Below are 22,958 nucleotides of genomic sequence, written 5' to 3'. Positions count from 1 at the left end.
AGCGCTAGGCAATAACATTCATGGGGCTCCGAAAAAGGGGGAGAATGGAGGATTGCCTTGAGGGTCCGCACTTAGGCAATCATGAAACATAGCTCCAAACTCGAAGGTGGAGGCCACATGAACAGCGCTACGCAATAACATTCATGGGGCTCCGAAAAAGGGGGAGAATGGAGGATTGCCTAGAGGGTCCGCACTTAGGCAATCATGAAACATAGCTCCAAACTCGAAGGTGGAGGACACATGAACAGCGCTAGGCAATAACATTCATGGGGCTCCGAAAAAGGGGGAGAATGGAGGATTGCCTTGAGGGTCCGCACTTAGGCAATCATGAAACATAGCTCCAAACTCGAAGGTGGAGGACACATGAACAGCGCTACGCAATAACATTCATGGGGCTCTGAAAAAGGGGGAGAATGGAGGATTGCCTTGAAGGTCGCACTTAGGCAATCATGAAACATAGCTCCAAACTCGACGGTGGAGGACACATGAACAGCTCTAGGCAATAACATTCATGGGGCTCCGAAAAAGGGGGAGAATGAAGGATTGCCTAGAGGGTCCGCACTTAGGCAATCATGAAACATAGCTCCAAACACGAAGGCGGAGGACACATGAACAACGCTAGGCAATAACATTAATGGGGCTCCGAAAAAGGGGGAGAATGGAGGATTGACTTGACGGTCCGCACTTAGGTAATCATAAAACATAGCTCCAAACTCGATGGTGGAGGACACATGAACAGCGCTAGGCAATAACATTCATGGGGCTCCAAAAAAGGGGGAGAATGGAGGATTGCCTTGAGGGTCCGCACTTAGGCAATCATGAAACATAGCTCCAAAATCGAAGGTGGAGGACACATGAACAGCGCTACGCAATAACATTCATGGGGCTCCGAAAAAGGGGGAGAATGGAGGATTGCCTTGAGGGTCCGCACTTAGGCAATCATGAAACATAGCTCCAAACTCGAAGGTGGAGGACACATGAACAGCGCTATGCAATAACATTCATGGGGCTCCGAAAAAGGGGGAGAATGGAGGATTGCCTTGAGGGTCCGCACTTAGGCAATCATGAAACATAGCTCCAAACTCGAAGGTGGAGGACACATGAACAGCGCTAGGCAATAACATTCATGGGGCTACGAAAAAGGGGGAGAATGGAGGATTGCCTAGAGGGTCCGCACTTAGGCAATCATGAAACATAGCTCCAAACTCGAAGGTGGAGGACAGATGAACAGCGCTAGGCAATAACATTCATGGGGCTCCGAAAAAGGGGGAGAATGGAGGATTGCCTTGATGGTCCGCACTTAGGCAATCATGAAACATAGCTCCAAACTCGAAGGTGGAGGACACATGAACAGCGCTACGCAATAACATTCATGGGGCTCCGAAAAAGGGGGAGAATGGAGGATTGCCTTGAGGGTCCGCACTTAGGCAATCATGAAACATAGCTCTAAACTCGAAGGTGGAGGACACATCAACAGCGCTAGGGAATAACATTCATGGGGCTCCGAAAAAGGGGGAGAATGGAGGATTTCCTAGAGAGTCCGCACTTAGGCAATCATGAAACATAGCTCCAAACTCGAAGGTGGAGGACACATGAACAGCGCTAGGCAATAACATTCATGGGGCTCCGAAAAAAGGGGAGAATGGAGGATTGTCTTGAGGGTCCGCACTTAGGCAATCATGAAACATAGCTCCAAACTCGAAGGTGGAGGACACATGAACAGCGCTACGCAATAACATTCATGGGGCTCCGAAAAAGGGGGAGAATGGAGGATTGCCTTGAGGGTCCGCACTTAGGCAATCATGAAACATAGCTCCAAACTCGAAGGTGGAGGACACATGAACAACGCTAGGCAATAACATTCATGGGGCTCCGAAAAAGGGGGAGAATGGAGGATTGCCTTGAGGGTCCGCACTTAGGCAATCATGAAACATAGCTCCAAACTCGAAGGTGGAGGACACATGAACAGCGCTACGCAATAACATTCATGGGGCTCCGAAAAAGGGGGAGAATGGAGGATTGCCTTGAGGGTCCGCACTTAGGCAATCATGAAACATAGCTCCAAACTCGAAGGTGGAGGACACATGAACAGCGCTAGGCAATAACATTCATGGGGCTCCGAAAAAGGGGGAGAATGGAGGATTGCCTTGAGGGTCCGCACTTAGGCAATCATGAAACATAGCTCCAAACTCGAAGGTGGAGGACACATGAACAGCGCTACGCAATAACATTCATGGGGCTCTGAAAAAGGGGGAGAATGGAAGATTGCCTTGAGGGTCGCACTTAGGCAATCCTGAAACATAGCTCCAAACTCGAAGGTGGAGGACACATGAACAGCTCTAGGCAATAACATTCATGGGGCTCCGAAAAAGGGGGAGAATGAAGGATTGCCTAGAGGGTCCGCACTTAGGCAATCATGAAACATAGCTCCAAACACGAAGGTGGAGGACACATGAACAACGCTAGGCAATAACATTCATGGGGCTCCGAAAAAGGGGGAGAATGGAGGATTGACTTGACGGTCCGCACTTAGGCAATCATAAAACATAGCTCCAAACTCGAAGGTGGAGGACACATGAACAGCGCTAGGCAATAACATTCATGGGGCTCCAAAAAAGGGGGAGAATGGAGGATTGCCTTGAGGGTCCGCACTTAGGCAATCATGAAACATAGCTCCAAACTCGAAGGTGGAGGACACATGAACAGCGCTAGGCAATAACATTCATGGGGCTCCGAAAAAGGGGGAGAATGGAGGATTGCCTTGAGGGTCCGCACTTAGGCAATCATGAAACATAGCTCCAAACTCAAAGGTGGAGGACAAATGAACAGCGCTAGGCAATAACATTCATGGGGCTCCTAAAAAGGGGGAGAATGGAGGGGGAGAATGGAGGATTGCCTTGAGGGTCCGCACTTAGGCAATCATGAAACATAGCTCCAAACTCGAAGGTGGAGGACACATGAACAGCGCTAGGCAATAACATTCATGGGTCTTCGAAAAAGGGGGAGAATGGAGGATTACCTTGAGGGTCCGCACTTAGGCAATCATGAAACATAGCTCCAAACTCGAAGGTGGAGGACACATGAACAGCGCTAGGCAATAACATTCATGGGGCTCCGAAAAAGGGGGAGAATGGAGGATTGCCTTGAGGGTCCGCACTTAGGCAATCATGAAACATAGCTCCAAACTCGAAGGTGGAGGACACATGAACAACGCTAGGCAATAACATTCATGGGGCTTCGAAAAAAGGGCTTGGCAGGACCGAACGGTCTATCGGGTTTTTCCACCTGAAAGGCAAACATGCTTTTTGTAAAGAAAAATAAATCATTTGCGAGAGCACCATATCTTAGAGAAACAATATACTTGTGCCATGGGTAATCTTGCTTGTAACCGGGAATGAAGGGCAGGACGTCAACTTTTAGCTTTTAAATGAACATGCAGGGGAAACATCGGGCTAAGCTAAAAATAAATCACTCATAGAGTATAAAACTCACAAGGCAAGTGTTTTATCCTATTCCCAAACCATAACTGCACCATGACTCTATTTTGCACACGGCTTCCTATCGAATCAAAGATCAAACGTACGATCACGGACCAATAGTATTTTCTCGAGGGTAGGGTTTTTTGGAGAGGAAGCTGGGTGTTTCGGTCTTTTCCTCTTTGTTCATGTGGGGTGGGATATCGCCAGTCGAGAATGACTTTGAATGGCAATTCGAAAGGAAGAGACACCAAAAATGGGCTTTCCTTTGCCGACAGTCACTTATTTTGCCGAAAATTACTCTGTTTTCCTCCGATCGAGAATTACTCTGTTTTCCTCCGATCTTTTCCATTTTCACTTCCTTTCGATCTTCGATCGAGAATCCTTCTTTTTCTTTCTTTTTTATTGTTCTTTTTATTTCTTTTCTTTTCGTTTCTTCCTTTTCTTTCTACTTCCACCTTTCCTTTCTTTGGGAAATCGGGTTTCAACATTCTATTTGCTCTCCCTTGAGGAGATTCCGCTGTCCTTTGCTTCGGGGGGGGGGAAAGGATGAGGATTCTTTTGATAGGCCAAGGTTCAAAAAAGTCTAAGGTTTTGTTTCAATGGGGTCTTTTATTGTGGGAACCCAATCTTGATATCTGGGGCAAAACAAATTTGGGTGTCAAAGTGTCGGTCTCGGGCCGAACTTCCATATTATTCCATAAGGCACGCGTGACAATGATGATTTGAAAACAACGTGCAAAATTAGTCATGGCTACAGCCAGGTGGGCACTCAAGCATCCCGTTTATGGCATTGTGATACTACGGTTGGGAATTTACACAAACAGACCCAACGTTTCCCAATTATGTTCTTTTATCGGTTCAATGAATTCATCCATCCTTATCTCGGTTATTCCGGAAAATAAACTCTTAGCATCAGCCCTTGTTTCCAGAAGATACGTTTGCTCTTTACGAATGATTTATACTTCTTAACTATAACATGTCGACCTTCGCGGTCTTTCTTTCTTTTTCCTTTTTGTTTCATTCACAAAATTATACACCTGTGGTCCTTTATGAGGAAAACCTTTCTTTGTACATCTATATTCTTATACATGACAAACTTTTTCTGTACACGCATTGGAACTCTTTCTCTTTACGTCACACGGTCTATATACAAACCCTATTTATGTTCAAAGATTTTTTTATTTTTCCCAACACACACTTATGGTTCACACAAAAGTTTCTTCATATACACTCGTTGCTCACACACACAAGGATTCCTTTCCACGCATCATTTACACACAAAAAAAAAAAATCCTTTTATACACACTTTCCTTTTTCTTTGTATACGGAGACATTTTATTCACAACGCTTCTTTCTTTTTATTAGGATTTTTGGTTCATTTTATTTTTTAGGACGACATTCCTAAATGAAAAACTTTACACGGTCCCGGAATTTCAACAAACATTATTGACAACAATGAAACAAGTACCGACGTAACAACTCAAACGATATGTATGTACAAAACAAAAGTCAATCAACATGAAACAAACGTTAGTCCCTTAGTCAAACAAAAATATATAACAGGAAAAATGGAAACAAAAAGAAATATGGATCAAGGGATCTCCCAATCATGTGGCCCCGCTCCCTCCTAAGAAATCAAGTAAATCGGTCATCTCCTCGTCCTCGCGGGCCTCATTTGCCTCGTCAGGAGCCTCTGCTGGTGCCTCTGCTGGCGCCTCTTCTGCCTGGGCCTCAGGCCAATCTCCAGGCCATGCGACCTCTGCCCTGAACTGGTCCGGAGTAGGGCACGGAAAAGAAGTAAAACCCTGGCTCTACAGGATGAGGCTCATCTGGTAAAGACAATCATGGGTTTGTACATGAGCCCGGTGGTTGGCCGCCTGCTGGCGAACCAAATGTCACAAATACTGCTCCGTATCAAACGATCCGGCTGGACCAGCCTGATGAGGTGGCGGTGTGTCTGCGGCCTGCGGAGCATCCCCCTAGGCCTGTCTCTATGTGCAATACTTCTCAATAAAAGCTCGGGTGATGGGCGGCCGAATCACCTTGCTAGGTGCGACGGGGACTCCGAACGACTGGCAGAGTCCTGTGATCAAGGCGGGAAATCCCAGGGCCCTGTTGGACTTATCCGGGTATAGAGGGTGCCTGGTAGGCGCCATACCTGCAAATAGATAGATGACATCAGCGATTAACTGAGCCACATGAATGCTCATCCGTGTCAGGATGGCGTACACCAGCTGACACTTCGGCAGGGGGAGGTCGGAATTATGATCGCTGGGCTGGATGTTGCTGAGCAGCAAAGTCATCTAGATCTGAGTCAGGGTGGTCATGTTGGTGCGCATGATCCGCACCCGTCTCCCGGCAGCAGTCTGGGCAAAATCCTGCCCCGGTATACATAGCAAATGGGCGATGGCCTCCTCATCGAACCCATCGAACCGGTTCCTCCTCTGGCCATACTCGCACTCCTGACCCTCTTCCAGCACTAAAGGGTATCCCAGGAACTGGCTGATAGCATCTGCATCAAACGGGATCCACTGACCCCTCACCCAGGACCTCATATCTCGCACGCCCTCCTTTGTAGGCCAAGCATTGGCATAAAATTCGAGGACTATGTCTGGATCAAACTTGGCCATGGGGGTAACTAGTGATGCCCACCGCCGGCGAACTATCTCCTCCTGGAAATCGTTATACTCGTCGTTCCTGAGCTGGACGCGTTGCTCCCGGAGAAATGACCATCCCTTGATGGCCTCGAAGCGCTGCTGGTGTTCAGCGCTCCTAAAGCGGTGACTATCATACTCGGGAGCGGAACTAGTTCCTTCGGCCGCTTTATCCTTCCTGGATCTTTTTGAGGCAAGTTTCCTCAGGGCCATCTCCTGCGAGAACAAACATTTGGAAGTTAGTTTTACAAGATAATGCTTATCTTAACGCAAAAATGTCGTGCTAACCCCTCTGATTTAGACCAAACTCATGTAATCCATTTATGCACACGCGCGTGTGTAGAAAATATCCCATTACTCATGTCAACATACAAGAACATCTAACATATTCTAATTTCCATACACCTATATACATTCCGAAAAAGAAAACACACTTTCATGCTCAAAGTGTTGTGTCAAACTTTACACCTAATTTATATCCTAAACATTTGCTATCACAAACTACCTACATACATTTGAAGTACACCATACAAATTTTTATTGTTTCACTCATATTTATTTATATGCATATTGGAAAGCTAATCACATCCTGCACATATTTGCATTCAAAAGGGCATTCCATGCTATCATACATTCATTTAGGAAAACAATTATTCATACTTGGCGAGGAATTTTATGCCCCTTATATTTACACATATATCTACAAACCATTGAAAAGCATTTCCCACGTTACTTAGGTGCAAAGTACCAATCATGGGGCAGCCCAAATTCTTACATGCACGTCCCTATTTTCATGCTTTTCTAATTCTAAAACCAAATTTTGGGTTCCTAGTCATGAGTATGTTTTCTTGCATTGAAGCTAAAAAGTTTGGGTTCCTAAGCTTGGGATTGCATTTGGGCATCTATTTTGACTTTCCTATGCTGTCTCTACATACATAAAACAGCCCCACCATCCCAATTTTGCAAAATCATATTCATATATCATTGGGGCATTTCACCGAGCACTTGATGGGCACATGTTTGGACATAAATTGCAAGAGAATGGGGGCAATGTGGCATGCCCCATTGCTTCAGAATACAACATAGGCCTAAGGCCTTCTCATTCAAATCCTCAACTCCAAAAAATCAAGCATAAAAACAACCCAAAACTGCCCCACAAATATAATCACATTCTCACAATTTGGAGCACCAAAAGATGAAGAACATATACCAATGGGAAGCTAAAAACATCAAGGATTGAATACTTACTTGTTGGAGTGAATAGAAACACCAAAAACGAAAGCAAAACGCTATCAAAAGTGGCTTAGGGGAGCCAGAAACGCAAGCCTTCGTGTTCTTTATCTTTTGAATGAGGGGGGGGGGGGAGTTTTTTGGATACAAAAACGTTCCCCTCCCTCGTTTTTATAATTTGGGTGCAGGGGTTGCTCGCCCAGGCGAGCTAACCTGCCATTTTTTTTTAGGGGAACATTAACCATGTCTCCTCCTTCCTTATGGGTTAGCGTTTGCCCACTTGAACCTACTTAAATTAGAATTAGGTGTCGATTACTTATTTAAAACAAACAATAGTAAAAGAAACTGCGAATGCAAAGGATACTGGGCTGCCTTGCAGCGACGTTCTCTGCTTGTTTAGCGCCGGGAAGGGGCAACGATCGATCGGTCATGACCCTATCCCCACTTGCATCCGTCCCTATGTACCTGTAAGTAGGAAACAAAAAATCCAATGGCCAATCGTGTCCAGTCATCGTCTTACCTTGGTTGATTTCCGCAGTCAACTTGTCTCGACTTCTAACTGTGACCTAAGAAGGCCCTGCCCCTGTTACCACAAAATATGCATGTGTATGTGCATGTATGAATGTTCCTAATGCGATGACTTTCTTAGTGAAGGCTGGTTAGATTCAATTTTAGATAAGCGTTTGGGGCACCCCATACACCGAGCGAAGAGGGCTCAAGGTATAACAAATCTAAAACACAAGGTTTGAAACCAAAGGGAGGACTGAAACCTCGCCCATCTTTTCTTTTCAAAGAAACGAGATAAATACAATGAATGGGAATCCCTAGAGGAAACCAAGAAGAACGAGAAAAACTTAGAAATAAAAAATATGCAACGGTCCTCTCGATTGCCCCAGAATTCAAGCGTAATATCGTTTAACTACATCGGAGTTCACGGGCGAGGGCAACTCCTCGCCATCCATGTTGGTGAGTATCAGAGCACCCCCAGAAAAAGCTCTTTTCACCACGAAAGGTCCTTCATAATTCGGGGCCCACTTGCCTCGACTATCTTTAACAGTGTGGGACATCTTTTTCAGCACGAGGTCCCCCTCGTTGAACTTGCGCATACATACCTTCTTGTCGAATGCGTTCTTTACTCTTCATTGATACAGACGCCCATGGCTCATGGCTGTCAAACGCTTACCTTTAATGAGGTTGAGTTGGTCGTAGCGTGCTTGAGCCCATTCCGACTCTTCTAGGCCGGATTCTGCTATTATCCTCTGAGAAGGAACTTCTACCTCAAATGGGAGTACTGCCTCCATCCCATAAACCAAGGAATACGGCGTTGCCCCAGTAGAAGTTCACACCGAGGTTCTGTATCCGTGTAGGGCGAAAGGCAACATCTCATGCCAATCTTTGTATGACACTGTCATCTTTTGAACAATCTTCTTAATATTCTTATTCGCAGCCTCTACAGCCCCATTCATCTTTGGCCGATAAGGGGTAGAGTTATGATGCTGGATCTTGAAGTCCTCGCACATTTCCTACGTCATCTTATTGTTCAGATTGGTACCATTGTCAGTAATGATCTTCCTGGGGAGTCCGTATCGACAAATCAGCTCCTTCTTTATGAATCTAACTACCACATTCCTTGTGACATTAGTATAAGAAGCTGCTTCGACCCATTTGGTGAAGTAATCTATCGCCACAAGAATGAAGCGGTGACCATTCGACGCTTTGGGTTCATTAACACCTATTGTTTTCCTGTGTAGAACCACTAACCACCTTTCATCACAAGGGTCTTGAACATAAAATACCTGTTTAGCTTGTTCTGCCATATTGAATGGGTCATTCTGGTAAGCGAGTTTCTTAAGATCTACCAATGTAAATCTCACATCATCGGTCCACACACCAATATTGTTGTCAACCCACTTACATTTTAAAGCACGGATAGTGAATTTCACATAGTTAAGCTCCCAGATTTCTTCAATGAAACCAAAGTAAGGGATGGAAGCTACACAGGGATTGTCATCATGTACACTAGCAAAGTGTTGAGATTCAGCCCTTAGGGTAACCCCACTATTTTGCATTGTACTTTTCTCATCTTGTGCTTTTGTATAGAAGGAATACTTGTTTATATTGTATCCTTGCCAAGTTATAACATTTCTTTTAGGCCCATCTGCTAGCTTTCTTAACGTTTCTGAAGCATTATCATCAGCAAAGATTGTATCTTTAAACCAATCTAGGAAAGTCTTGTTATGCTCTTTCAAGACCCTGTTCTTTGTCATTTTTGGATTACTTTCCTTCACTAAACCTTCATGGCAAAGTATGTATGGCAAAACTTCATTACGTTTATTCAATACATACAAATGAGCTTGTTGCAACTCTTCTACACTTGGAGTGATAACATGCAGTCCTCTTGAACCCTTACCTCCCACTCTTTCATCATGCCGAGACTCAGGAAACCCAACAGGTTTTGCTTTTTCAATTTACTCTGAACAAAATTCAATGGCTTCTTCAAAAATGTACCTTTCCACAATAGATGCTTCCAGACGGTGTAGATTCTTTGTATACCCTTTTAAGATCTTCATGTATCACTCAATCGGGTACATCCACCACAAATAAACAGGACCACACCATTTGATTTCTCTAACCAAATGAACAATTAAGTGAACCATGATGTCAAAGAAAGCAGGAGGAAAATACATCTCTAATTGACACAATATAATAGCAGCCTTGATTTCCAGCTCATATAACTTGATAGGATCAAGGACTTTGCTATATATGGCATTGAAGAATAAGCACAACTAAGTTATGGCAAGCCTAACTTTGTTAGGAAAAATGTCTCGTATGGCCAAGGCTAACAATTGTTGCATCAAGACGTGACAATTGTGAGACTTTAAGCCTACCAACTTAAGATCTTTCAACTGCACAATGCTCTTAATATTTGAAGAGTATCCTTGTGGGACTTTGACACGGCGCATACACTGATAAAAACTCATATTCTCTTTTCTAGACAAAGTATGACAAGTTGGAGGCAAGTATATTTTTTTACCATCAGACCTTGGATGTAACTGCACTCATATACCCATCTCAGCCAAATTTTGACGAGTATTCAAACCATTTTTTGTCTTGCCTTGAATGTTAAGGAGCTTTTCAATGACACTATCACATACATTTTTCTTTACATGCATAACATCAATACAATGTCTAACATCTAGATCAGACCAGTATGGAAGATCAAACAAAATCAACCTTTTCTTCCAAATGCAAGTCTTACTTTTTTCCTTCTTTTGGGTCTTTCCAAATATAGTATTTAGGTGTTGAACCCGCTGAAAGACCTGGTCACCAGTTAACGGTATCGACACAGTTTCATGCTCTTGACTTCCATTAAATGCTTTTTTCAATCGCCGATAAGGGTGATGAGGTTTCAAAAAACATCGATGCCTAGTGTTTATTGTTTTTCTACCATGTTTCAATTGTATGTAGCTTGAGTCTTCTTCATAGATGGGGCATGCACGATGGCCGTTAACACTGTAAATACTTAAATTCCCATATGCTGGAAAGTCATTAATGGTACAAAAAAGCATTACACGCAAAAAGTCTCATTTTGAAACCCATCAAACACTAAAACCCCCTCGTCCCATAACTTTGTCAAGTCTTCAATCAAGGGATTGAGATAAACATCGATGCCATTTCCTAGCTATCTTGGGCCCGATATCATCATAGACAACATCATGTATTTTCGCTTCATGCAAAACCAAGGAGGCAAATTGTAAATTACTAGCAAAACTGGCCACAAACTATGTTGAGTGCATAAACTGCCATATGGATTCATTCCGTCAGTGGCTAGCCCAAGCCTAAGATTTCTTGCCTTTTTGCCAAAATCCGGATACAAATGATCATCTTCTTCCACTGGGAGGAATTAGTGGGATGATGGAGCATTCCATCGCAGTTTCTTCCAGTTGCATGCCATGTAAGGTCTTTTGCATCGTTTCCATTAGAAAACATATGCTTAAACCTTGGAATGATGGAAAGATACCACAACACCTTCGCTGGGGGGCCCTTCTTTGAGTTTTCGTCACTAATACACTCATGATCATCCTTCACTTTGTACTGTGATACCCCACACCTGGGGCATTTAGGCATTTTTTGAAATTCATGTCTTTACAGTATGCAATCATTCGGGTAAGCATGAATCTTCTAATACTCCATAACAATCGGACACAGTATCTTCTTGGCCTAATAGTAACTTTTAGGCAACGTGTTTTCCTCTGGAAGTATATTGTGCACTACTTGAAGCAGTGAACTAAAGCTTTAGTCACTCAACCCATATCCGGCCTTCACATTAACCAGACTTAACACCCCCGACAATAGTGTCAAGGAATTCTTGCACCCCGGATACAAAGGCTTCTTTGAATTAGTTTGCAATGTATCATACATAGGGGCATGTGCTTGTTGAAAAGACTCTTGTCCAAGGTCACAAATCATATCCTCTAAGTGATCTCCCATTTCTACATCAAATAGTTCAGATTGAGACCCATTTTGCATATCTGTCAATTCACCATGCCATATCCACGTTGATGCAATCCTACCCCCCAAGGGTATTGGATAGAAGACTCCAAGAGGATTGGCCTAGAGTCGCTAAAGAAGGCCCTAAGGTTCTCATGAACCTGAGGGTAAATTTATAAGCCCATGGGCCAAGGTTGGGTCCACTCTTCTTTGTAAATATTAGAATAGGTTTTTCCTTTTATTTTGGGCCTTGTATTTCGGCCATTCTAGTAGTATAGGGTTTTAGCCTTGTATTTCAGGGCATTTTAAGTAGTCTTTGTAGTAGGTACTTGTTTTGTATTTTCATGTATTTTGGCATGGGGTTGAGCTTAGCTATTATAGGGGGTGTGTGTAGCTAAGCTCTAGCTTCTCATCTCAAGGAGGTGAGCTTAATTATTAGAGGGGTATGTATAGCTAAGCTCTAGCTTCTCTAGGAATCTTCTCAAGAAGGTGAGCTTAGTTATTAGAGGGATGTGTGTAGCTAAGCTCTAGCTTTTCAAGGAAGCTTCTCAAGAAAGCTACCTAGGCTATAAATAGAAGCATGTGTAACACTTGTCGTAACTTTGATGAATGAGAGTCTTGTGAGACACACTTCAAAGTTCAACTTCTCTCCCTCTTTTCCTCTTTCAATTTTGTGCTCCTCTTTCTCTCTCTCTCTCTCTCTCTCTCTCTCTCTCTCTTTCTTTTCCTCCATTGAAGCTTCCTCTCTAAGCTTCTTATCCAAGGCACTCTCTTGGTGGTGAAGCTCCTTCTTCCATGGCTTATTCCCTAGTGGATGACGCTTCCTCTCATCTCTTGTCCTTTATCTTCCGCTGCATCTCCATGGTGGAAAGCCACCATTGAAGGACCTCATTGAAGCTCAAAGATCCAGCCTCCATAGAAGCTTACATCAAGTGGTAATCAGAGCACAAAAGCTTTAAGTAGGTGCTCCTTAAACCTCCATTAATTTTTGGCTTTACCTTCTCCTCCATTGTTGTTTCTTCATTTTTCTCCATGCATCTCCTCACATGTCTTCTGCTAAATGTTGTTAACATGATTCTTTAGAATTTCCACCAATTAAACTTGCTATAGAAGCTAGATTTGATTTTCTACGGTTCAAATTTATTGTTCTTGTTCTTGAACCATGAATTATGTTGAGTTTATGTTCCTTTGAGTTTTGTCTTGCTATTTTTTGTGGCTGAAAACTGAATCATAAAATTCTTACAAAAACATTAAAGTAGAAGAAAATCTCAAAAATCTAGAGTGACTTGTTCACCTATTGTAGTTTTTTCATAGAAGTCATGTCTAGTCATGAAACTTGTCACATAAAATTTCTTATGTTGTGCTGAATTTTATTTTTCTTGTTTCTTTGTCTAACTCATTTGTTCATGAGTGTATGAAATTATTTTAGCCTATTAGTGGATTTGAGTCAAATCTTTCATATTAATTAGTCCTTAACATGTTCATGCAAAATTCTTAGAGAGTCTTTGATTGTGAACCTTTTCTTGAACTTTTAGGTTTCCTTATGATTGTGTCTATTGTGAATTTGAGTTTTGGTGATTGAATTGCTGGCTGAAATTTTGATCCTAACTGCATATTGAACTCCTAAAACTGTGGTAAACAAGCCTAGTGAGTTAAAAATACATAGGAAGGTTGAAAGTAAGCCCAAGGCAATCAATATACCATGCTTAAAAAATTTGAAGTCTAAAATCGTTGGTGTTGGCAGCTTGAACATACGAACTTGTAAAAATTACTGAGAATTGGTCACTGCAAATTTTGAGCTGAAATATTTACTGAATTTTCTAGACACCTGGAAAAAAAATTATAAAAAAAGAACCAAGTGATTTGGATAAAATTAAAAAATATGAAACATCACACAAGTTGGTAGAAAAATCAGTATCCAGGAAAAAAAAAAGTGAAAGGGAAGTGTGCTTGTTGTTTTGGCTCAAAATTTCTTCTATAATTGGTGCCTATTTTATACCAATCTTAGTTCTGAAATTTCAATTGAAAATTAGTGTGAAAACAAGTGCCAAAACTAGAGGTTTGTTGAATCTTTTTTTTATAGTTTTTTTTACTTTACTCTAGAGCCATTCTAAGTTTCTCTTTGAGTCCTAGCTTGCTTTTATATCCTTTTCATTGCTTTAATTATTGAATAATCCTTGAAAATTTGTCTTGTTAAAACTCTATTGGTTTAGCTTTCATTTCATTTTTTGGTCTTTGATTATTGCTTTTCTCTTTGTTTCCTAGTTTGTGAGTTGTCATATAGGAAATGGGAAAGGAGGATCAGTGCCATCCATTGAAGAATTTTAGTCAAGAAGCATGGGGCCAACCACCTTAAGAGCTATTGGACTAAGAAGCACTTCAAATTGAGTGAAACACCAAAGAGAGAATATCCACCAAAATTGAGGACCTTTTTCTAATTGGCAATTTATTTGTAATTGGACACTTGTACATTTACCTTCATTACTTTCAAATTTTTTTTTATCAAAAAGGCCTTTCATTGGAAGTAAGTTGGGAGCCTCCAATAGGTCACCCTACTTCCATTTATGTGTAATAATTTTAGGCAATTTTCCCTTAGGATAGTGAGTGCTTTGTTGGGAACCTTAAATGAGGTCATCTTAACACTCTTAGGATCCATCTGGTTTATATCTCTTGCACTTTAATTTCTTTCTTATTTACATAACTTATTTTCTTTTCTAGTCTTGTGTAGTTTATCTTGTTATTGCATAATACTTTCTTCTTGCTTATCATGATTATCTTGAGTTCTTTTAAACCCAAGCTTTTACCTTTTGCAAACCCCCAACAAGAAAGAACCACAACTTAGGAACCAACATGAGTCACCATGCATCTAGTGTTAATGGTGAGTGTACTACTTATAAGGACCCTCTATCTAGAATCTTAAATGAGTTGAGTTCCCTCAAGTTATGGAAAGAAAAACTAGAAAGAAAAGAAAAAGGAAAAGTAAATCAAGATGAGAAGGAACAAATGAGGGAAGAAGAAAGAAGGAAAATACTAAAAGAGTTAAGAAAAGAAAAGCATGCCTCCTATAGTAGTCATAACTCTTGCAAGAGCCTAAGTGAAGAACTTCGTGACTATTATGAAGGAAGGCATAGGTCACATCTTAGACCTCACTCCCATAGGAGAGAAAAGGAAAGAAAGCCTCAAGAGGCTAACATTAACCTCCCATACTTCCATGGGAAGGAAAATGTAGAGGCTTACTTAGATTGGGAAATAAGGGTAGAGCAATAACTTGAAAGGAAGTCTACTTCAAAATCTTATGGCTCTCACTCATATCCAAAGAAAGACCAAGGTCAAGGCATCTTAGGGGCGACACCTTGTAAGCCCAAAGATGATAAGGGGAAGACAATAGAAAAGCAACCCCCTAAGGCTAGTATGCAAGAGAAGACTAGCTTTATAAAGTGCTTGAAATGTCTTGGAAGAGGACATATTACTTCTCAATGCCCTACCAAGAAAACCATGATTATGAGGGGCCAAGACATTTATAGTAGCCAAGATGAGGCTACTACTTCACCTTCCTCAAGTGAAAGTGAAGAAGCAAAAGGGGAAGAATCTAGTGAAGAAATCTACCCCCAAGAAGAAGGACAACCTTTAATGGTTAAAGAAGAGTGTAAGGATGTAAGTGTCTCCTCCAAGAAGTTAGCTAAGAAGGAAAGTCATTTTGCAATAAAGAAAAAAATTATAGAAACTTCCCCTCTTAGACAACCTTCACATCTTCTCCTTTTTAAAAAGACACTTGTTAGCACAACCACACCTCTTGGGCTTGAGGTTATTCCTCAAGTAAAGAAGTTGTTGGATAAGGGTTTGGTTCATAAGAGCTTAAATCCTTGTGCTTTGTTGATGCCCAAAATAGGTATTATTAGGCACCAAATCCCTAAAATAAGTGATATGATGAATGTGTTGAGTGTTGCAACCCTCTTTTGTAAAATCACTCATGCACCCAACATCTTCATGATTTGTGTGCATAGGGACTCATTAGGTAGGCTTGTTCTTATTTTTTGTTTTAATACAAACCTAGGTGCTCATATGGGACACCTTAGGTTTGTTATACTTTTTTTGTAGGAATAATCAACATGAAAATATAGAAAAAGGTACATTTTATTACATTACTTTCTTTAATTTTTTAAATAGTGATCAAGGGGTTCCCACGGACCTTAAGAGAATAAAGGTCATTCTTGATTGGCCCACTCCACCAAGTATAAGGGAAATCTGGGGCTGGCATGACTTAACAAACTTTTACAAAAGGTTTGTCCCATATTTTTCTATACTTGTAGTACCACTCATTGAGTTGGTGAGGAACCATGTTCCCTCATGGGTAGATGCCCAGGAAAGGGGTTTTCAGACCTTACCCTACTCTATCATACCCAACACCACTAAGATATATATGTTTTTATTCTCTTTACAGCTGTCAAGGGAAGGATCCCAGAGTATTAAGAACCTCAAGATTTGAGGTCAAATTATTTCCAAGGGGGAGGAGATGACGCAATCCTACTCCCCAAGGGTATTGGATAGGAGACTCTAGGGTTCTAAAGAAGGCCCTAGGGTTCTAAAGAGGACTCTAGGATAGAAGACTCTAGGGTATTTGAGGTCAAATACAGGGATAGAGCTGTTAAAGAAGGCCCTAGGGTTCTCATGAACATCAAGGAAACTTTCTGAGTCCATGGGCCAAGGTTGGGTCCACTCTTCTTTGTAAATATTAGAATAGGTTTTTCCTTTTTTTTTTGGGCCTTGTATTTTGGCCATTGTAGTAGTATAGGGTTTTAACCCTGTATTTCAAGGCATTTTGAGTAGTCTTTGTTGTAGGGACTTTTTTGTATTCTCATGTATTTTGTCATGGGGTGAGCTTAGCTATTATAGGGTTGTGTGTAGCTAAGCTCTAGCTTCTCATCTCAAGGAGGTGAGCTTAGCTATTAGAGGGGTATGTGTAGCTAAGCTCTTGCTTCTCTAGGAATCTTCTCAATAAAGCTTTTCAAGAAGGTGAGCTTAGTTATTAGAGGGGTGTGTGTAGCTAAGCTCTAGCGTCTCAAGGAAGCTTCTCAAAGAAGCTTCTCAAGGAAGCTACCTAGGCTATAAATAGAAGCATGTGTAATGCTTGTTGTAACTTTGATGAATGAGAGTCTTGTGAGACATACTTCGAAGTTCAACTTTTCTCCCTCTTTTCCTCTCTCTCTCTTTATTTTCCTCCATTGAAGCTTTCTCTCTAAGCCTCTTATCCAAGGCACTCTCTTGGTGGTGAAGCTCCTTCTTCCATGGCTTATTCCCTAGTGGATGGCGCCTGCTCTTACCTCTTTTCCTTTATCTTCTGCTGCATCTCCATGATGGAAAATCACCATTGAAGGACCTCATTGAAGCTCAAAGATCCAGCCTCCATAAAAGCTTCACAAGCAAGCTTCCATCACATGTTGTATAATTCTTCTTAATCCCATTACACTACAGATGCTCTTGTATGGCGTCCAATATTTGTCGTCTCCCGTTCAAACAATTTATACAAGGACAAAAAAAATTTTGTCCCCAACTGGTTGACTTCTTTCGAAAGCAAATTGTGAGAGCTCTTCGAAACCTTCCTCATATGCAAGGCTCATGCAACTTTCATTCATCCAACTTCGATCCATCTAAATAATAACTCTGTGATACTCGCAAAATTATTTGATGCATGAAAATCTCACTTTTTCATTATAGGTGTGGCCCTATCCCATTCAGGAAGACATTTTTTATGGTAGCTTCATACGTCAAGGTTAAGTCTATTTTGTTAAATTTGACAAAATTTCGGCAACATTTCGCATTGATCTCCAAGTACACAACATGAAATGGGTGAGATTAATTCCCCAACAATCAAGTATGCACTCAGAGAACAACTAGAAATGCATTATACCGGAATTTTATCAAATTCAACAAAATAATCTTAACCTTAACGCATGAATCTACCATAAAAATATGATTCTCCCCAAACTGTTTAAATGGACAATTCAAGATTCAATACAATGATTAATGCAAACTGTCCACAAGAATCATTGTATTTAATCTCAAATGGGAATCTAAGGTTCACTTTGTATAACATATATCAATTCTCATTAATGGCAGTGAACAAGTAATAAAAACATTGGTAACAAACCAAAAGATCAAAAGTTTACAAAAAACATTTGTACCTGTGATGATGAGTAGCACGATCCAAAAACAGAGCAACTATCTAATAAAGAACTCAATGACCACCTACATCAATCATCATTCCCAAAAACATTAGATATAAAACTTCCCCACCTACATGAATAATCAACCTCATTGCTAACATGTGACATACAAAAGTTGATTGACAAACTTACCAACAATTCAACCAACAAACTAGTGTGAAGCTGGGTTGGAGTGGGAGCAAGGAAGTCAAGGCTCAATAGAAAACCAAGCAAGTAAGACACCCCAAATATGCTAGAAACACTGAAATCAATAACTTTTGGATATTATTTAAGTTATTGTTCAAAACCAATAACTAAGTTTATAATTTTTTTGTCAGAATCACAAACTCCTAGTCTCATGCAATTTGGTAGGGATAAAAAGCCTGCGATGCTGATGCATAATCATATAGCTAACTATAAATATCAATCATAAAAAAATAAACTTATTTATTCTTCCTATATTTCTTGATAACCCCATATTCATAGTGTTCACAATCATGTATGTTGTGGCTCTTGTAAGTTCATTGGCTTCAATGGTTATGTTCCTTTGCTGTCTTACTAATTGTCAGAAGATAACAATAATTGGGTGGAAATCATACCTGAAGAGTAGATTTATCCTCCTCAGACAATTTACCATTGACCACAACACTGCCTTCAGTGGGACTAACACTGCAAGATATCCCATTTTTTGGGGTATAGAAACATATCCCAATTTAAACTGTAATCAAGACTAAAGGGCAATTAACAATGATGTGCCTTCACAGGAAACAAACACACCAGCCCATACAATGTAAAGGAAAAGTAACAATTGAATTGAGTGATGGTATCAGGACATGAGATATATTGTCTGGTTTAAATTTGCAAACATACCTTCCTGATGGAACAAAATCTTCAAAAGCAAAAACCAGACCAAAGAGACAACAACTACCCCTACTCCAATCTGCATCATGATGGTTACATGCATAAATTTTTGTATATAAAACAAAATAGGCATTTATGTGGAAGAATTGTACCTTAGTACGAATGCCTAGATTTGTCGTCAAGTTGTGAACTTAAACAGGGTGCCTCTGTCCATTTCATATAAAATTAAATGAAATCAAATCAAATCAGTTGGAAATATGAATATGGGTTTATTTGCTGATCCCTTGTAGCAACAATACACACACACACGTAAACACTAAACATGGCACATAACATTTACTTTTTCTTTTCAAATCATTAGGCACAGATGATAAGAGTTAAAATATGTTTAAAAATATGGTGTAAAATGAATTTGAAGGCAAAAATAATTTTGCCAAAGGATTATGATCATATGCCATCACATTGGCAACAACCATCTCTAGCTCCAGCCCCAACTTCTAGTAGAAGGACAAGGCCACAGCCGAACACACCACTGCAATGGCAGCCACTGACTTCACCAAGCCCTTTAGGAACTCCATCATCCATGACCAATCCATGCCAACTAAAGGAACCACTAATTCATGTTGCAATGTGTGGTTCAGAGTTAGCATATTGGTTTTAAAGAAGAAATTAGATTCCATGATACGCTAGCTAGATGGGGAGTGGAGGGGAGACTAAATGTTGCTTTAATCACAACATGTATCTATGTATATGTGAAAGGGCAAAGTCAGAAATGACCTCAATGTAAACTTTAAAGACTAAAAAATTTACTTATTAACTATAAGGACTAAAAGGAATAAGTTTGGAAATTATATGGACTAAATGGGTAATTAAACCAAAAAAAAATTATGTTTTGTTTATCAATTAGGTAGGAGGTCAATTATGTAGATAGGCTATTCTTGTAACCTTGTTAATCCATCAATCCCTTTCTTTGAACTGTAACCTTAAATATATAGGAAGACTTTGTGGTTACTTAATCAAGCATAAGTAACTTGTTGGAATAGACCTATATCCATAATTCAGCATTAGTATCTGCTAGAACTTTCTCAACTATTGGAAATTCTTATCTGTTGGAATGAAAAACAAACTCATCATTTAGGTGTGTTTCTATAGCTAATTTCACTAGAGTTATACTATTCATATAATAATGTTTGTAATATTATTTTTCTCAATCACATCAATTATAAAAGAATTTTGACGTGAGATGTAAATAAAATATGAAAGGCATAAAGATTATTTGACTCTGGACAAATCAATACATCCTTTGACAATACAAACACCACAAGTATTTGTATGAAGAATAATAGAGATTAGAAAGCAACAATCATTATGAAAGTACTTATTATAGAATTCAATTAATTAGAAATTTGATTGAGAGGATTAGTTCAAGGAAGAAAGGGATTGCTAAATTTAGAAGGGGCCGAGAACAAGACCTTGATCCATTTTTGAAGAGAATCTTAAGGTATTAATAAAATGTGCTGCTAGCAATTGTTAATCGGACTTTCATAATGCTATCATTGCTGTGTGACCTTTTAAAATACGCAGCTTCCTATATATAATACTTTGTAGTCTTTCATATTACTCAGTTTTCTTAAATTAACACATGGCATGATCCTAATCATTGACAACTAGGTTGAGCAAAACTTCCTGCCATTCTTCTCAGGACCAGAAAAGAATAATTATCATTTCTTTATAGTTTCTATAAATATATCGAATTTACTTGCAGATGTAGCAAACAATCGAGTCTCTTAATGAACACAAACCCTCAAAGTTTTTAACTTTAGGCAAAGAAAAATTCTCTGAGATTAATTAAAAGCTACACTTTAGCTCAGATTGTACAATAAGTGAATCAACTCACAAGCAATCCAAGTTGAGCCCACAACAACAATTATATATATTGCAACTAGAAGTCAGTCTCTGTATATAGAACATGATTCATTCAATATATTAGCATATATCACTGTTTGTGTTAGTGTGCATAACTTAAAATTCAGTATATCCCCCATTTGATTGGTTTGAACTAATAAGCAAGGGGTTCAAGTTCAACTTTGTACATCCAAGTTACCATGTTTATAAGCTGCTACTAGACTAGCCAGGGACATGATTCATTCCAATGTCACTCAAGTCAAATTTAGAATATCATGAATGTAAATTTTTTGGGTAAACAACACAAGTAGCTACAAATAACCAATATATATATATATACTCGGTACTTTTTTCGGTACAACTATATCAATAAGAAATAGCAAATAATTGAGAAATTGGTGTTTCAATCCATCTTTATATAACTGAGAAAATAACACATAACAAGTTCTTTTGCAGACACACCAAGCTAACGGCTACTACCACATTCTGTACATACCTATTCAATAGACATTATCTATTGTTAGATACGATACATTAAAACAAATGATAGGTGCCTTTTCCCTAGAACAATTGATAGGGAAATGATTTTTGCACACGGTGTAAAGAAAAATACATCATAAAGCAACCACGAACACAGAGGAAACGCGGTGAGTGCAAATTTCAAGTATTATGCAGTTGCCATATTAAAAAATGCATGAAGACAGAGGAAACACACAATATAGAGGAACCATGAAAACATGAAACTTACCTCAACACCAATAGCGACAGTGGCAGCAAGACTGGCCGCGAGTGGGAGTGACAATGAAGAGTCGCGACATGGAGAGTTGCGATGAAGACGTAGTGGATGCACGACACTCGAAGTGGCGATGAAGATGATGACGCGGGCAACACCAGAGCTCTTGCAGAGATGTGAGTAAATTAAGGCATGGAGCCAATAATATTTTTTAAAATCAACTTCATTAACATCAGTTTTCTAAAAAGAAATCGATGTTAAAGAAGTGATGTTAATGTTAACATCGGTTTCTTTAAAAAAACTGATGTTAACTTATCATTTTCCAACATCGGTTTGTTCAAAAAACCGATCTTAAGTAAGTGATGTTAACATTAACATTGGTTTTTTAAAAAAACCGATGTTAACTTATCATTTTCCAACATCAGATTTTCAAAAAACGGACGTGATCGCAGTCATGTTTAAATTGGTTTTTAAAAAACCGATGTTAACCTACTGTGTTAACATCGATTATTTGAAAATTTGATGTTAACAAAGTCACGTTATGTATCATTTTGTCACCGCGTTTTTGTTAACATCGGTTTTATCAATATATTTATGCAAAAAAGCTGAAAAATCTACACACATTTTATGCTTTTGTAAAAAATATTTTTATATTGTTTAAGTTAGTTTTATTTATTTTGTTTGCATTTTTATCTTTTTACTCCTTATAATTTTTTTTTTGCATTTTAAGCTATAGTATGGTAAAATTTGAGTAAATAAAGCCAAATCCAAATGATAAAGCCTTCAAGAGAATTTTTGAGCTAGGGTCAATTTGAAATAAAACAAAGAAACAAATTGGAAGTTAAGTACTCTCTAATAAAGAGAGAGTTAGTGAGAGAAATTTAAATTATTAGATAGTTAAAAAAAGGCTAAATTGCACTTTTGGTCCCCCACATTAGCTCCAATTTCCCATTTGGTCCCCCGATAATTTAATTCACAAATTTGGTCCTCCTGTTTTATAAAATCTTACAGTGTTGGTCCCGGACGCCTCAATTGGACGTTGACCGTTAAACAGTGATGTTGACTGCCACGTGTCAACGTCTGAGAGGCACCTTGAATTGCATTTTTAACCCATCTGTGGTAAATTTGTTTTATGCTGAAAAAAACCCTAAAACCAATTTGGTAGAAATCCCTAACCCTAATCTTGGTTTAAAAAATGTGGGACGCAAAAGAGGGGAACTAGTTTTTGGATGTAGTTCTTGTACATGACTGGGAGAATTTTCAATGGATGCAATAGCAGTTGGAACTTGAATATTTGGAGTATGAGAAAAACATAGGATTTGAGATTCAGGTTCAACCTTTAATGGGTGAACCATAAGCACTGTGTTTAATCCAGAATCTACAAAATAAGAAAACATATGGT

Source organism: Glycine max, chromosome 5, assembly GCF_000004515.6.
Source record: "Glycine max cultivar Williams 82 chromosome 5, Glycine_max_v4.0, whole genome shotgun sequence".
In the NCBI taxonomy this organism is placed as follows: Eukaryota; Viridiplantae; Streptophyta; class Magnoliopsida; order Fabales; family Fabaceae; genus Glycine; species Glycine max.
This window is presented reverse-complemented; position numbering follows the sequence as displayed.